General features: G+C 39.0%; 1 protein-coding gene and 1 pseudogene across 3 annotated transcripts in view; one reads left to right on the top strand and one right to left on the bottom strand.

Moving 5' to 3' along the window:
• Positions 1 to 18,986, bottom strand: part of Zhx3 (zinc fingers and homeoboxes 3) — a 108,112-nt gene that overhangs the window by 75,084 nt on the left and 14,042 nt on the right. The window lies entirely within an intron of this gene.
• Positions 1,476 to 4,320, top strand: LOC127225119 (glyceraldehyde-3-phosphate dehydrogenase-like; annotated as a pseudogene).

The raw sequence follows: 18,986 nt of genomic DNA, 5'->3' as shown, positions 1-18,986 counted from the left end.
TAAAGCAGCTGGAACCCAGACTGGGCACTCAGGGACACTTGCTGCAGGGCTGGCTAGGAATAATACTAGTTTCGTGACACCTGCTGTGATTAACTCCATGCACTGCATTCTCCATTGGATGGTAACTGGGATAGCCTCCTGAATCTTAGCCCTTCCTTTCTTCCTCCTTTTCACCCCTCCCCCACCCCCATCCCTGCCTTGGTAATTGGAGCTCTTCACTGATTTTCAGGCCCACTATTTCCTGTTTAAAAGCTGAATTGCTGATGTAGCCATCTGGGATTTCAGTTTTGTTTTCTGCTCTCTGTGGTGGTCCTTGTTTTAAGTGTCTGAAAGCCAACCCTTTATTGCAAGGCAAATGCCTGGTTTGCAAGCCCCACCAGACAGGAAAAGGGAAGCAGATGGCATGCTGAGGTTTATGAAACAGCTACAAATTGACCAGCCTCAATTTTGAAGTAGCCAATATCTGAGCAAATCCATGGTCAGCCAACATGAGAATGAGTAGACTGTGGTAAATATGCAGTGAAACACAATTAAAAAAAAATTACCTAATACATATATCACAGACTCATCTCAAAGTCACATTGAGCAAATGAAGCTTAGACCTAAAAGAAAATATATAATTCTGGCATATAAAATTTTAGGGAAGACAGAAGTAATTTCTGGTGGTAAAAAGTTTTAAAAGATTATATGTAAATAATGACAAGAGACAATAGGAAAGACCTTTTCCAGAATGACAAAAATGTTCTATATAATATAGCTTGGAATGGTGATTACCCTTTTCAAAACTGCACAATTAAAATCTGCATATTTTCTCTATGTAAATTATACCACAATTATTAAAAATCAAAAAGTTCAAAGAAATTTTTAAAAAATGTCATTACCATGTGGTAGTGGTAAGATGTTTGAAAACTATGTATTCTTTTATCTTAAAGGCTAATGAGGTGGCTTTATGGGTGAAAGCATCTGCCACCAAGCCTGACAACCACCAGAGTTTATAATCTCCAAGACCCACATACTGAAAAATGAGAACTGACTCCTGAAAAGCTGACCCCTGACCTCCACAAGCATGCTATTTCATGTATGTACACAAACACACACAATGAATGCAATTAAAATGAAAATACATGGGACTGTAGAGTTTAACAAGCAGTTAATAACAATATAGTTACTTTAGAAACATAGAAGACCATTAAGACTGTACAGTGAAAATACATCATTCAAACCATAATAATAACCATGAATGTGAAGTATCAATTTTATTAGCTGCAAAGATTTATCATAGTTAAAAATTACTATTGTAATGGCTATTCTCGGTTGTCAACTTGACTATATCTGGAACTTACCAAACCCAAAAATGTAGGGTACAACTCTGAGGTATTTTTGCTTAATCTGATGTAGGAAGACCCACTTCTAATCTTGGTAGGAAGACATGCCTTTAATCCAGATCTTTTGAGCTAGGAAAACCCACCTCTAACATGGGTTACATCTTCTGCTGGAAGCCTCCAAAAGGACATGGAAGAAGGAAGCTTTTACTCTTTGCCTGCTTGTTCTTGCTCTCACTAGCAAGTCCATTGCTAGTGAGTCTTCATAGCAAGTCTTCACTGGCATTAGAACCTACTTCTTCAGCTGAAGACCAGCTAAGTAAGATATCCAGCTTCGTGGACTGAACAACTACTGGATTCTTGGACTTTCCATTCACAACTAGCTATTGTTGGATTAGCTGAACCACAGCCTGTTAAGTCATTCTAATAAATCCTCTGTGTGTGTGTGTGTGTGTGTGTGTGTGTGTGTGTGTGTGTGTGTGTGTGTGTGTAGAGGGAGGGAGGGAGTAAGAGAGAGCAAAAGAGGGAGAGAGAGAGAGATTCATTCTATAAGTTGTTACTCTAGAGAACCCTAATTAATACAACTACCAAACATCTAAACATATTTGGCTTTGGTTTTAATATACCTTGTACCATTTTACAAGTAAATGACTGTCTTCATCCACAATTTCCTTAGGATAGGCCTCAAGAATTTGAATTCTTGGGTCAAAGCATTTCTACAAACATTTTAAGATCCATCTTGCCAAGCTACATTGTGCCACTTTTCACTCCACAAGGAGTATATGAGAATGTCTTCTACACTCTTGCCTGCATACAATGCTCTGTTCTCTGTATTTCACACACTCTCCATTCCTCATACACTCCCTACCATCACATCCACACCCATACACACAAACACACTTTGCTACCTTGATACAAGAAAAATAGTATCTTACAAGTTCAAGTGCATTTTTCGTTAACAGAATGAAGTCGTTTTTCCATTTGTTTAAAACAAATTGTTCCTCTTCTATGGCTAGTATGCTAAATTCCTTGGACACTTCTCAGGATAATAAAAGAAAGTGTTAGGAATTTCTGGTTCGGCAGTGCACCAGTATATGCAGGTGTTTCTACTCAAAAAGGCATGTGTGAGGCCAGAGGTGGACATAAGATATCTTCTATCACTTTCCATCTTATTTTTGAGACAGGGACTATCTCTGAACCTGGGACTTACTGTTTTTCAGTTTTACCAGCTGGCTCTGGTATTCACCTGTCTCTGTACCTATGACAACATGCCAGCTAGGGTTACAGATACATGCCAGCCCCATGTGGCACGTGGCACAGCACAATAGGAAAATCTTATCAGAACAAAGTGATGACCGATAGATAGATGGATGGATATATATATATGGATTCCTAATACTGTGTTTACCCACAGAACCATGGAGGAAGCAAAGCTATATTCAGACAGTAGAAGCTGATGTGGAAGTAGAAGGGAGACCAGCATTGCCAAAAGAATAAAGGTCTGGAGAATAGGCCTTTGTTGTATCCTCTAATGTTCTCATAAGGACTAAGCTATTATAACAACACTCTACATTGAAGGAGGGTATTAGTTGTGGAGGCCACCCACATAGGTGCTAAGACTTCAGAGTGAAAAAATAGCATCACAATGACAAGGCATACATGAAGGTGACTGGCTCTGAACAGAGTGCTTATTAGGACAAGGGCACCTATAGCTTGAATTTACTTCTGAATGAATGGTAATTCCCATTTGAGTTGAGAGAACCCAATTTGGTTACTACTCTAATCACACAAGCAGTATCATCTGGGAGTTTCTTAAAAACAGCAATTATCTAGACCCCATAATTTAACTGAGCAGTACTGACAGGAGTGGGCTCAGGTGTGTATACTTAAAAACTCTCCAGAAAATTCAGTGCTGTCCTAGTTTGAAAACTGATCTGTCTCTGTTCCTCTCCTTTCCAGAGATACCTGCATCTTCTCATGCAGTGCCAGTCTAGTCCGTGAGATACTGTGATAAAAATCGGAGTGAACAGATTTGGCTCTATTGGGCACCTAATTACCAGGGCTTTCTTCAACTCTAGCAAAGTGAATATTGTTACCAACAGTGACCCCATTCATTGACCTCAACTACATAGTCTATGAGTTCCAGCATGATTCTACCCATGACAAATTCTATGGCAGAGTCAAGACTGAGAAAAGGAAGCTTGTCGTCAATAGGAAGGCCATCATCATCTTCCAGGAGCAAAGTCCACCAACATCACATTTGGTGATGCAGGTGCCAAGTATGTTAGGAGTCTATGGGTGTCTTCACCACCATGGAGAAGGCAGGGACCTACCTGAAGGGTAGGACTAAAAATCACATCATCTCTGTCCCTTCTGCTTATGCCCCCAAGTTTGAGATCAGTGTGAATCATGAGAAGTATGACAACTCACTCAAGATTGTCAGTGATGCTTTCTGTGTCACCATCTGCTTAGCCCCCTTGGCCAAGGTCATCCCTGACAACTTTGGAAGGACTCATGACCACACTCTATGCCATCACGGCCATCCAGAAGACTGGATGGCTCATCTGAGAAACTGTAGCATGATGTTCATGGGGCTGTCTAGAATATCATCCTTGCACTCGCTGGCACTGCCAAGGTTGTGGACAATGTCATCCCAGAGCTGAACAAGTAGCTCACCGACATGGCCTTCTGTGTTTATAACCAAAATGTGTCTGTCATGGATCTGACATGCCACCTGCAGAAAACTTCCAAGTATGATGACATCAAGAAGATGGTGAAGCAGGCATCTCAGGGGCCACTAAAGGGCATCCTTGGCTACACTGAGGACCAGGTTATCTCCTGTGACTTTAATAGTGCCATCCACCCTTCTGCCTTTGATGATGGGGCTGGCATGACTCTCAATGACAACTCTGTAAAGCTCATTTCCTGGTATGACAATGAATATGGTTCCAGAAACTGGGTGGTATACCTCATGGCCTACATGGCCTCCAAGGAGTAAGAAGCCCTGGACCATCCATCCCAACAACAGCATGAAAAGGAGAGAAAGGCCCTCAGATGCTAAGGAAATCCTGTCCCAACTCAGTCCCCTACTGAGCATCTTCCTTCAGTTTCCATTTTTAAACCACAGAAGAAGGAAAGGGACTTAGGGAACCCCATTCTCTTGAATATCATCAATAAAGTTCACTGAACACCCCCTCCCAAAAAAAGAAAGAAAATTGCTTATCTGGATCTTCATTTATAAATCTTAATAAAAAGCCAAACTAACAGTCTACTAAGAAAAACAGTAGATTAAAAAGCAAGGGCTGGGACTGGAGAGATGTCTCAGCTGGGCTGGAGAGATGGCTCAGTTATTAAAGGGTAGGCTCAAAACCAAACTGTGAGGGCTATATGCACAGTTGGTACAGTGATTGCTTAGCATACACAAAGCCCTAGATTTGATCCCTAGGACTACATAAACTGGACATGATGATGCATGCCTGTAGTCCTAGCCTTAGGAATTGATGCAAGAGTATCAGAAATTCAAGGTTATTCATGGTTACATAATGAGTTCAAAGCCAGCCTGGGCTACAAGAAATGGAAATAAGGAGGACAGGAATTTGGATTCAAGTAAGAAGGGAAGAAGACATTAACACAGAAGACAAGATTTCCAAAAAAAAAAAAAACCCACTGTAGATGAAGTGTCAGATGGTAGTGGAGGCTGGAATATGAGCAAAGAGAGAAAGCAGATGGCTGTTGCATTAGTGCCACAGTAGGCTGCTGGCAATGGAGAGGGTTCTCCATGTGCTGGAAGCAGGAGACATCAGCAGACTTCTGGTGGGCTGCACATGAGGAACAGAGTTTAAGGACAGATCTCAACTTTGTGGCTTTAATTACTAAATCCAGGACAGTTCTGTTTTTACCAAAATGGAAAATATCACAGGAAAGTTCTAAAGATTTCAAAAGAAATGTCCAGAAACTTCATAGCACTTTTGCTCAGGACTGATCTTTTAGATCCTGAAAATATCAAAGGCAATCATATGATTTATTTTACCCTTCCTACCAAGTAACAGTCCTCCTCAATAGACATTTTTATGTACATTTAACACAAGAGTAATGCCTCCAGATATTTACTGGTCTTTTAATATCAGATATGCCCTAGAATCCTAAATCCATTATGTATAGCAGAGCTAGTGGAGGTATTTAATAAAATTGGCAATCACACATGGCTACTTTTCACTAATATTTCCTAAAGATTACTCTTAACAGCTGGCAGTTGGTGTTAGTATACTAAAATGTGAATGCATCGTCAAAGACACATCAAAACTCCTAGATGTCCCATCTGGTTGTGAAACTGTGTGTCTACATACACTCACACAGCAGTAGTTTTCTATACCATGAAAATGACACATCTCTCCTCTGCATCTGTCCAGTTCTGTAGAGATCCCCCACGTTCATAATGCAGGGCTTCAACTCTCTACTATGAAGCTGGTTGTCCTGTAGCATCAAGATTATTTACCACAAAAGGCAAATAAGTACCTCTTGCAGGAAGACTAGTCAAAGAACACTAACAAAACATCTATGAGTCAAAGGCAAGCCTGAGGAATCATAATCTCAAATTCCTAAATTACAGTCTATTCGGACACAGCTCCTCTTAGCAATAGTAAAATAGAAAATCATCTTAAAGGTCTTCAGGGAACAAAGGGCCAGGAGAAAGTTCAAAGCTTTTTACTCTCTACATGCATACATATTTTTAGATAAGTATACGTCTGTGAATTATATGCATAACTTTAAAAGAAAATGTGACACAATTTAGTCTCCATATGGCAATAAAAATTATATATCATGTTTCAACTACAAAATATAAAATGCTTACTGCATGTCTTTTTAAAATACAGATATTGATCAAATAAATTAATTTAAGTACTGCATTTGGTATTTATAAGGCACCAAGCAACATACTATACTAGACTCTCCTACTTTCAAGGCACTAACTGTTCTCTGTTCATCTATGCTGCTCCAGTTGTTTCAGGTATCACCTTACATGCCAACAACTCCCAAAGCAGCTTCCTCTCACCATAGGCCAACTAGCTAGCTGCACATTGCATATCAACTCTTGGATAACCCATTTCCTCCAAAGTTCTGCTTGTCCCAAACCAGAATCATCCTCTCCAGAACTGATCCATCTCCTCCATTGCCTACCTGAGTGTTCAAGCAATAACGAAACCTATGTCTTTTCACTATCTGCAACTTCCACCAGTATTCAATATCTACCAGTCTCCCTTCCTGAGATTTTCTTTAATACGCTGGCTATTCAGTTACATCTATTCAAAGAAACAGCCCTTCTCACCAAGATTCCAGTCTCCAAGCTCTCTGCACTCCACTTTCTACACTGCTCTGGATTTCTTTCCTCCTTTTCTCCTTCCATCTTCTCTTCCAGTTTTTGGATTTTGCTTCAAACTGACTATGCAACCCAGGTTTGCCTGAAATCTTCCTGCCTCAGATTCCTGACTGAGGGTGTGTGCAGGCCTGATCTTTCCTGATGGGAATCTGGTCAGTTGTTTTGCTATTACATAGTGTTCAAGCTACCTTAATCAAAACCTCAGCATCAAATCTATGAATGTTACCATCTGAATCCAGGCTCTTTCCAGCCTTACAGTCCACTAGTTTAATTGCCACCAAGCTCTAGCCCCATCCACCCCCAACCTGCATAGCAAGTTCTTGCCAGATTCCTCAGGTTCCTACCACATGGTTCTCCCCCTGAGTTCTTGGCATACCTCTTCCTCTATATATGCTCTCACTTCTCCCTTGGTGTGGCTCACTCTTACTAGTCCTTTAGGCTTCAGCTCAGGCACTTCTTTCTCTAGACATTCCCTATCACCCCTGCTTTGGTTGTCCCTGTTAATCTGTTTTCAGCATTCTAGTAGAATCCAATGCTCTGACCTGTAATTTCCTCTTACTCTCCTCATTCACATCGTAACTTGAAGCCAAAGTTCCTGTCTACTGTCCTTTTCAATGGAAGACACTTATATCAATAAACACTGCTTATACCTATTCTTCCCATGACCACCTCATTACTGTCCAATGAGGACAGAAAAAGGGTGAGGGTTAAAAGCTAGTCCTATGTCATCTTTCCCTTTACCCCCAAATTTCGCTGTGCCAAATGTTTTAAAACTTTGTAAAATACCCCGATATATCATTAATAATGTGTTCATTATAAACATTTTTCTAAACAAAGGACATCTAGCCTGTTGGATTCCTTTTTCCCTTAGAGAATGGGTAGAAATAAATTATATTCTGGGCATTATTACACCCTACAGTGACTGATGGGAGATGCAATTCTGTAAATATGTTTCTCATATTGGTTTAATGTATAAAGCACTGTTGGCCAATAGGAAAGCAAGATAGGCGGGACTAGGAGATGAGGAAAGAGGAAGTAGTAAGGAGTCAGCATGGAGAGACTGGGGAGACCAGATGCCTGCCCCATTCCCTGGTAGGTGAAACCATGTGGAAATACACAGAAATGGGTTAATACTTAAGACAGAGCTAGCCGATAAGAAACTAGTACCTGGCCAACAGAATTGTATCTAATACAGAGTCTGTGTGTATTTGGGGCTGGCGGCGTGGCGGCAGGACAAGACCAGGCGGTGGGTGGAAAAACCTTACTTCTTACAAGTGACCATGGGCCAAGAGACTCCCAGAAATGGAGCTAGGGATGTAGCTCAATTGGTAGAGTGCTTTCCTAGCATGCGGAAAGCCCTGTGTTTGACCCTCAGCACTGCACAAACCAGGCGAGAAAAGACTAGGCTGAGGCCTTGCCAAAGAAAAGGAAAAGACTCTCTGATCCTTTCTTTCCCTTCCAGGAACAGCCATATCTTCTCACTCTGTCAGATTCATCCCTGAGACATGATGGTGAAGGTCAGAGTGAATAAATTTGCCTGTACTGAGCATCAGGTCTCCCAGGCTGTGGTAAACTCTGGCAAAATAAAGCTAGTTGGGAACAAATGTAAGCTAATAGCAAGCTTTCATAATTAATAATAAGTCTCTGTGTCATTAGGGAGATGGAGGTTCTAAAGAAAGTCCAACTATACCCCTGCTAAGGTTCAAGGTCATCAATGAACAACTTTCATCATTAAAGAACTCATGACCACAGAAGACTGTGACTGTCCCCCTGAGAAACTGTGACATGCTTGTCTTGAGGCTGCTTAGAACAACATCCTTACAATAACTGACTCAGAATGTATCTAGAGATAAATGGGAAGCTCACTGGTATAGCCTTCTACAGTTCTATCCCTAACATGTCAACTGAGGATCTGACCCACCGCCTAGAGAATGATATCAAGGTGGTAGAGCAAACATCAGAGAATCCACTAAAGAGCATTCTGGACTACAACGAGGATCAGGTTATCTTGTCTCCTGTGGCTTTAATAATGACATCCGCTCTTCTATTTTTGATGCTTGATGCGGCCTCCAAAGACCTCTTTGTCAAGCTCAATTCATGGTGTGTCAATGAATTTGGCTATAGTGATAGGGTAGTGAACCTCATCATCACATGCTCTTGAAAGAATAAGAAATCCTGGACTACTTACCCCAGGAAGAACATAAGAGAAAGAGAGAGACCATGCCCCCAATTCAGCCACCAACACTCGAACATTTCCCAGTATGCACAATCTCTAGATCTGAAAAGGTTTAGGGAGCCCCACTCTTGCATATACTACCAACAAAATTCATATGCTCCCCAACTAAGAAAGAAGAAACTTCCACGAGTATTTTTAAATGACTGTACCACACACTTCTTACCAAATGAGATGTTAGTGCTTTTTCCTTGAAAAACAGCATGGAACACATGTTTATGTGAATGAAAAAACTTTAACTTTCCAGAACTGTTCCATTTTTAGTTTCTTGTGAGATAAAAACTTATCAATTTTCTTAAAAATACTTAGTCATTCTCTGAATTATGAAATTGTGATACAGAGAACTGTAAATGAGATTCACATATGAATCATGACATCATTAGTTATCTTTATATAAACTGTGAATATGTACAGAAAATGTAAGAGCTAATTCAATCATTCATTGTCTTTTAAGTGTCATAGTTTCTATGAAGTTTTGCATGAATGTTACATATAATTAAATATAATCATATTGTATGTATAATACAGTTTTCCTAATGGTATCTAGAAGTTCTTTGTTTTTTCTTATGGAAGTTAAAAATATAGTTCCCTAAGAAATTATAGTTAAAATTTTAAAGTATTTTAAGAACAAATAGTCAATCATGGTGGTATCCTTTAAGTTCTAGCACTCAAAGGTGAGACAAGCAGATCTCTGTGAGTTCCAGGCCAGCCAGGGCTATATAGCAAAAGCCTATCTCAAAAAAACAAAAGGAAAATAAATAAAAATTGGCCAGTTTTGAATCCAGCTTACAGAACAAGCAGGTCTGGACAAAACATTAATTTTTCTAAGCTATTCTAATAAAACCTTGATCTTTTCTTAAGCTAACACTCAGATTTTAAAGGAAATGATGCTAACATTCTGTCAGGGTTGTTGCTGTCATATCTAAAAGATTGCTGCATAAACACAGACAAGTTGGCTAATGTGCCTGGGCCTTAAGTTTCCTCATTTAAACAGTAAAAGAGAGGAACTCACCCACTAATAAGATGATACTAAATTTAGTAAGAAACCATCATCAAATTATTTTACAGGGAATCCTGGGCTAATTAATACTTCAATAATTCTATCAAAACAAGGTCATTAAAGAAGACAGAAATAGTGTTGCAATTAGAAGCATGAGCTCCAGGGCAAAGCCTGTCCTCTTACTCTGGCTACGCTGCCCACTAGCTATTGTCACCTGCCTATGTTTCTCTATCGCCAGTGCCACATCAGAAAGTTATGGAGCTTTTACAATGGGAACTTTTTCATTTATAGAATAGAAACAGCAGTGCTGCCTATCTCAGAGTTGCTGAGGACTAGGGAAGAGAATACTTATAAATGCATAGTGGTCTACCTACCACAGAGTAAAAGTTCATCAGTGTTAACTATTGGTACAAGTTGTAAGTATTAGCCTTACATTGACATGGGTGTTGGGGAATATTATTTTCAGGTATGTGACTTTTTTTATGCTACATTTGTTTATCTATGAAGCTGTGCCTGTCTAAAATAGTTGGTGTTCTAATAAATAGCTGAATGGCCAACAGTGAGGAAGGGACAAGGATAGCAGGGCTGGCTAGCAGTATAAACCAGAGAACCAAGGAAGGAAGAACAATGAGAGAAAAAAGGGGAGAAGGATGTCAGGGGCCAGCCACCCAGCCAGCCACGGAGTAAGAAGGAAAGTAAAGTATACAGAAATAGAGAAAGATAAAAGCCTAGAGGCAAAAGGTAGTAGAGATAATTTAAGTTAAGCTGGCAAGAAACAAGCCAAGCTAAGGCCAGGAGTTCTTAACTAAGAATAAGCCTCTGTGTGTGATTTACTTGGGAGCTGGGTGGCGAGCCCCTTCCCCCCAAAAAGGCAAAAAAGCAAAAAGAGAAAAAAAAGATCAAACAATACATAGATAAGAAAAATTTATAATGACATCAGAATAACAGTCACTGTTTACAATGTACTTTTTGTGTATTTTTAAAATCTTTTACATTAGAAAGGCAAAACAAAGACCAAAAAGGCAATAATTTCCATTACCCCAATTAGCCACTATAATTGAAAACATTTAGAGACATAAGCTGTTGTCAATATGGCAGGTTGTAAAATGGTTTACATCCCATTCCTTCCTTTTGCATTCATTTGTCTGCTACTTTAGAGGTTTAATAATGATCACTACATGCTAAATTTCTCAATATTTGTCCGGAAAACCTATATTCTCAAATGATAGTTTGCTATCTAATAATAGTGCAGCCTGAATAATGGCTTAGATACTCACTCAGTTCTTTTCTTCATAGAAGTGACATGTTAAATTTGCTTATGTCTCACTCTCTCTGTTAGGCAGACATTGAGATGGTCCCTAATGATCTCTGCCTCCTGGTATTCATGCCCTTATGTAACTCCTCTGCTGCAATGTGGGCCAGGTTTACTGACTCACTTCTAACAAATACAGCAGATGTGGTGGAATGTCATTTCCAAAACCGGGTTATAGAGACGCTCTGGCTTCCATCTTGGGTGTTTTCTTTCCCTCTACCTTGGATCATGCCTCCTAGGGGAAGCCAACATGAAGTCATGAGACAACCTGGTAGATGGGTGGATGCTTGTGAATAACTAAAGCTAACCACAACAACATTTAAATTTAAAAGTAGAGCAAAACAAACACTTTTTTTTAATGAGTTTTTTTAGTTAAACTTTAGAGCCTCTTGTTTATGGACTTGAAATCTCCAAAATGGTGGTAACTTACACTCAGTGTCATCATCCCTTTAATATATATATAAAAAAAAAAATGATTAGCCCACAATAGTTGCTATTTTTTTTTCTAAGCAAGCACACGGTTTAAACTATATGCTGATTACAAATTTACAAGACAATAATGATCTTAAAATTGCCAAAATTTGCTGGAAGGACAACACATAGAAGTTTATAGGCAGAAATTAGCCTACAAAAGACTAGTCTTAGCAGGCTAGAATAGTATCTGGAAAAACTATACTGACACAGGTACAATTTGCCATAAGTACTGCCAGTCCTGTTTTGTTGTTGTTTTAAAGATCTAATTTTTAAATTATGTGCATGTGGGGGATTCGTGTTTAAGCAAAGGCTTGAAGTATACAAAAGTATATGTCCAATGATGTATGTGGTGGTTTGAATGAAAATGGCTCCCATAGACTCACAGGAAGTGACACTATTAAGAGTGTGGCCTTATTGGAGGAAGTGTGTCACTGGGCACAAGCCTTAAGGTTTTAGGTGCTCAAGCCAGACTGAGTATCATCTCTCTTCTGGCTGCCTTCACATCTGGATATAGAACTCTCAGCTACTTCTCCAGCACCATGTCTGCCTCTGTGCCACAATGCTTCCCACCATGATGACAATGTACTAAATTTCTGACTGTAAGCAAACCCCCAACTAAATGTTTTCCTTTATAAGAGCCATGCTTCAGTCATGGCTCTCTTCATTGCAACAGAACACTTATTAAGAAAGATGCCCTGTGGCTGGAGGAGTTACAGGCAGTTGTGAGCTGCCCAATGTGGGTGCTGAGAACCAAACTCAGGTCTTCTGCCAGAGTGGTGCTCACTCTTAACCAGTGAGCTATGCATCCAGCTCCTACCAGTCTCACCTTTATATTATCTCCCATGGCCCCCTTAGTCTATGCCTAAATATTCTCCATTATTAGAAATGTTAGAAAATAGGTCAAGAGCATTTTGGCACTAGAAATATAGTTTTTTTAAATGCTTGTAAAATTCTTTGAATTTCAGGGCCCTGCAATATTGCTTATTTGGGGGTATATATTTTGAAATTGGAAGAAATCAGAGCACTTTTAGACAGGTTAATGAATGTATCCTAGGAAATATTCCCGAACATATAACCATTTTCAATCATCACTACATTACCACTGAATGATAATCTAATTCCAATTGTGTTATCCAATGTCAAGTCCATGGATGACTGGCTCCAAACTCAATGTCAGTTCAACAGAGAGGAAATAAAGATACTCCTAGTTTGACTTCAAATTTGTAAGGAGCTGGTTATATCATGGCACTGAATACAGAGTGGTGTCTCCCATTTTGTCCACAAAAGAGGCCTCTGTCTTCCTTGGGTAGCATGCCAAGGATATGATCATGCTGTACCAATACAGAGTTTGAATATGTTCACCAAATATTCTAAAATTCACCTTTTTCCTTTCAACAGTTTAATCAATGGTAGTTAAGACTGTCACATTTCTTAAACAATCCAATGAGCTTATGAAAGCTTTTTGCACAAGCTCTCACCAAGCCTCAGACTGTTAACCTTTCCTCATTGTGGCTGGAGAATAAATGCCTCATACTGAACCTTGCTCCTGTCTTTTATACCCCTCTAGTGCTGGCATTAAAGGTATGAGCTATTCTTTTTTAGACTTATTCAACCTTTTGTATATCTGGGTGGCCTTGGATTCACAGAGTCATCTACCTCCTCTCCTGAGTCCTAGGATTAAAGGTCTTAGCTTCTGGCTGCTGTCATTAAAGGTGTGTATCATCACTGACTGATCTCTATAGCTTGAGGCTGACTTTGCCTTTCCTGAATCCTCAGTCAAACTATAATAAATCGCAAATAATATGTCACTACACTAAAGTCTAAGAACTACCTCACAAAGAAGAATTCTCTAAAGTAATTAGATAATTAATTAATCAAATCACAATGAACTGTACAAAATAAATAGATGTAATAAATAGGTCTGTATCTTAGCATAGCAATACTCTTTGAAATAAAAAAGTATTGGTAGAGTTGGGGATGTAACTCAATAGCAGACTTAGGGCTTAGAATGCATAAGTGTCTCTATTTGGACCCCAAACATACATACATACATACACACACACACACACACACACACACACACACACACACACACACTAAATACACTGTTATTTACCTTATACAAAGCGAAAACAGAAAATAAAAATACTTTTCCCTCAAGCTAAAACAGTTAAAAGTTAGAAAAAGAAAGGGGGGCATCATTGCTTCTGACCGCTTATCCTGTGTTCTAAAGAAAACACTTGGCTAATCTCAAAGGTCGCCATCTGCATGAGTATCTTTTCAGTTCAGGAATGTTATTTCAACAATGAATCCATTTTATACAAATTCCAATAAAATTAAAAAAAAAACCTGAATGCTATTAACACTTCTTACAAAAGAATTTTATCAGTAACAGCATACTTCATAGACAAAGATTTTAAAGCTATCTGTTTAGGCTAGATATAGCTCAATGGTAGAGTGCTTGTCTGGCATGTTCAAGGTCCCGAATTCTCAATAACACAAAACAATGCTTTTTAGTATTTTAGTAACCTTCTGGTATATCCCCAAACTAAAAAACAAAACAGAACCCCAAAACAGTATACACGGATGCCTTATCAAATGTCCAATTGAAAAGCAACTTGAAAAGATACTGAATATGTTAGATATGAGAGCTGTTCTTCTGGAAGAAAGAATCCAAATGAACTTAAACAGAGAGGTGGGCAGTTCTTAAAAAGTAGTGAATCAGCATGTATCTTGTTTTCTTTATCTAGTGAGTATCAGAATTTTCTTAGAGCTTGGATAGGAACTGCACAGCCATCCAAACTAAAAGATTTGCACTCAGGAGCTGTTTTACCCCAAAACTCCACCTTACTGCACAGAGTAAGATCAGGAGGCCCACAGCATCAGCTTAATCTTACAGAGAATTTGTTACAGAGATGTAATCTCAGGCTATACTCAGACATACTGAATCAGAACCTGCTTTGTAATTAAATTCTGAAAAGCGTGGAATTTGGATGGAGGCTTCCACAAATTTCCTTATGGGACTTCCCTAAGGCTGAGGATACTAAATGAAGAGCCCATTAAACCCCAAGTGACACTAAAGTAGAAAGAGCCAAAGTATATAAGTATTGTAAAATACCAGGTTTGACAACAGCTTATATAGAAAGACATAAGCAGCCAGGGGTTTCTCAACAAAATAAAACAACAATGCACACTTGAATGTACTACTGTAAATTATATCACTTCTGGGAAATCTGGCCGTGTATGTTACAGTGACTAATAGCCAACAATGGCTATAGACAATGAGGAGGAATAGACATGGGGATCAAGATGGTCTATCACGAGGACTAAGTGACTCAGAAGACATTAAGCTGCAGAAGAGCTATGTGGAGTCTGTAATACTATTCACACATTTCAGGACTGTCTCAAGACATTTCATTCTGCAAATGTGTTTTTGAGCATCTGCTATGTGCTGGGCATTTTGCCCAGAATAAGGATACAGAGATTCAAAACCAAACTACTCTGATATTACTTTTTGAAGGTTCCTGCTTAGCGAAAGAAATTTGACTGTTATTCTGGAAAAGAGAATTCTAGCCAGTCAAAAGAAATTCAAGGAAGCTCCTTCTGTCTAGGTTATAGCTTTTACAGGACTGAACAGACAAAGTCCCTCGGCTCCCCAAGGCTAGAAGAATTGGATAAGGGTGGGGAAAAAAAAACACAATCCAAGATACAATGCAGGGCACTAGCAGGCCAAGGTTAATATTCAAAGTGTCGAAGGTAACTGAGGACATTATCATTAATATTAAGAGTCATTAAGAACTGTTCCATTCAGTGTAGCCTAGAACAATGTTTTGAACTTAGCCATATCTCAGATTATCAGCTAGATTTTATATGTAAATGTTAATGATGTTAAATTTCCCTTTAGCAATCATTTTTTAAAACTAAGTCTTAATAGAACTCCACATTAACATTTTTTTTTTTTTTTTTGGAGGAGTTTGGTTTTCGAGACAGGTTTTCTCTGTGTAGCTTTGGAGCCTGTCCTGGAACTTGATTTGTAGACCAGGCTAGCCTTGAACTCAGACATCATCCTGCCTCTGCCTCCCTAGTGCTAGGATTAAAGGTGTACACCACCAACGCCAGGTTCATCCCACTCTTGAAGTTCTAAGGAAATGCAGATCTCTTCCCACTCTCAGAGAAGGAGGGTAGAACTAGATGCCTATAGAGATAGGCAATGGGTCAACAACAACAACAACAACAACAAAACAATTCTTTCAGGAGAAGACTATGAATAATTTTAAAAGTTTAACAAGTTAAAAAAAGGTAAGATTAAACTATAAATCATTATAAATAATTTTGCAGGTTTCATAGCAACTTGAGAAGTATTTATAGAGATAACTAAAAAATTACAAAGTTGTACAATTCCAGCCATGTAAAAATTATACATATGAGATAAAAGTAAGAAAAGGGAAAATTTTTTTAATTATTTTCAAGTATATTAGGGTATTTTCTTTTTATTTAAAATTTCCTTTTAGAGAGTTAGAGAGATGATTCAGTGGATGACCATTTGATGTTCCTGCAGAGGACCCAAATTCTAGTCCAACATTCACATCTACAACTCCAGATCCAGGTATTCTGACTCCCTCTTCTGACCTTCAAGGGCACCAGGCATGCACATACATACATGCAGGCAAATATATAATATAGAATAATTCTTTAAAATTATTTTTTTTTAATTTTTAGTGAGAGTGATGGGAATTTTAACTCAGGTGTTCATGCTTGCCACCAAGAATTCTTACTCTCTTGAGCCATCTCCCCAGCAACTTACTTAGAATTCCCATGTCATTGTTGCTTTTCTTATTTTTTTTTAAGATGTACTTACTTTTACTTTATGTGTATGGTGTTTTGCCTGCATGTGTATCTGTGACCTCATGTGTGTACAGTGCCTGTGGAGATCAGAAAGTGCTCTTGAACTAGAGTTATAGACTGTTTGTTAGCCACCATGTGAGTTCTGGGAACCAAACCTGAATCCTCTGCAAGAACAGCAAGTGCTCCTAACCACTTAGACATCTTTCCAGCCCCACTGTTGACTTTCATTGCATACTTTTATAATAAAAATTTTAACAAAATAAGAATAACTCATTACTAAGTATAATAATTTTTCATTAATAAGAAATAATAGCAACAGTGATGTAACTGATCTTTATGTTTGATTGGGCCTTTGTCCCTTACGAAGCTCTTAAAATGGGCTGGAAGATTGTTTAGCAATTAAAAGCACACACTCACTGCTCTTCCAGAGGATCCAGGTTCTATTCCCAGCATATAAGCCAACAACCATCTGTAACTCCAGTTCCAGAGGATCTGACCCCCTCTTCTGGCCTCCTTGAGCACTACATGAATGTGGTGCACATATACATGCAGGCAAAACATAAAAGGATTTTAATTAAATACTTTAAAGCACTTTAAGTTTATAAGCAAGTAAAAAGTAAAAATAATGGCATTCATGTTGTTAGGAGAAAAAGAGTAAGAGAAAGGAAAATGAAGAAAAGAGGAGGAGGGGAGCGCAAGCATTTGTGGGAAGTAAAAAGGACTTTGCTCGGCAACCGCCCATGAACTCTGAGTAAAAGCAAAACTAAATTTCTGGATTTTATTTTGCTTTTCACCTTATTTGATCTTGCTTAACATCATTCATGCCAAGTTGAGTTTTTTTCCTCTTCTTTTTCCTTGCCCACAGTTAACAGACTAGAGGGGGGAAAGTACACAGCAGCTCTATTACAGTGCGCGCGCACACACACACACACACACACACACACACACACAATATGACTTGAAATAGAACTTTCTGGGATGGGGTAAACACCACCCATCAACACCAGAATCACAAGGACTGGCTGAGACTTGGGACCAAGGTACCTCGGTTCAAATTCTCCACATGTAACAAGAAAATAGCATATATACCCCAAAAGATAAAGTCATTTTAAAAAAAAAAAAAAAAAAGGCCCGGGCTGGAGAGATGGCTCAGAGGTCCTGAGTTCAATTCCCAGCAACGACATGGTGGTTTCACAACCATATGTGATGAGATCTGGTACTCTCTTCTGGACTGAAGTCATACATACAAGTAGAACTCAGTACACATAATAAATTAATAAATCTTAAAAAAAAAAAAAAGGTCCTAGTACATGGTCATGCGCAATAAATGTTTTATCTCATCCTTTTATCCCAAAGTACACATGCATTCCCCTACAGTAAGACTTCATGAGTTCTTATGCCTCATGTTATCCATGAGTCTTCCCATATCCTGCTCTCTAATCTGCTCAGGCTAGGCCTTGGACCCCAATTGATTACTAATGTTAAGTCCCAGAAAAAGACCAAGAGGAGGAAGTAAGGAATGGGGCTAGGGAAATTCACTGCATTTGGTCTGGTTGCACACCTCATCCAAAAGCACAGAGTCCTCTCAAAGAATCCTCTCCAAACAAAAATCTCTCCTGGCTTCTTACAGGCACTTTCATCCATCATTCCTTTTCAGGTAGGGTTGTAACAGCTCCTCCATTACCATAACCTGAAGTTGCTATAATTACCCTATGGTTTCCTCTACAGGCAACCCACACCTCTTTAAGTTACCTCTGCTGGAATTATCCTGAGTTGAGAATGTCAACATTTCCTTTCAAGATTCCAATAAAATACTATTCACAGCACTCCATTTGATGTCAAGGGGAATAAACATTTCCCCTAGTTTAGTTCTAGGCCTCTACAATACATCAGACTTTGTCTGCTCTAAGATGAGCTTATAAATACTGGAGTGACTCTACTCACTCAGGACTGAGAAAGAGAGATTTGACCTCTTAGAATCTAGAGGCATAGCACACCAAGGACCTCAACTCTGTCAACACCCACCAAGTGCATGCTACTGCTCTATCTAGATGGCCTGGTAAGTTGACAAGAGTCAGCCAATATTTTTAAAGGCGACATTCCAATGAAGAAGATCAGGAAGCTAAACACTGTAAGAAGCACAAGAGAATGAAAGGTGTGAAAGAAGTAGTAGTGGGGAGGCAGACTGAGAGCTTGTTCCTGTATCCATGGAGCAGTCTCACCTTTCTAAGCCTCTATTTTTTCCTTACTAAAATGAGGTCAGTAACATTATACCTGAATGATATTATTATCAACATGGGACTGCTTCATGGCACTAATAATATCTGTAACAAACTGGTTCTTCTCATGATTCAAGTGATATGTGTAAATCAACTCTAGCGGGAAAATAAAATTCTATAGCTTTATTGGAATTATCCCCTCAC

This window comes from Phodopus roborovskii, unplaced genomic scaffold (genome assembly GCF_943737965.1).
Source record: "Phodopus roborovskii unplaced genomic scaffold, PHOROB, whole genome shotgun sequence".
Lineage (NCBI taxonomy): Eukaryota > Metazoa > Chordata > Mammalia > Rodentia > Cricetidae > Phodopus > Phodopus roborovskii.
The sequence above is the reverse complement of the archived record's forward strand: the minus strand, read 5'-3'. Positions and strand labels throughout refer to the sequence as shown.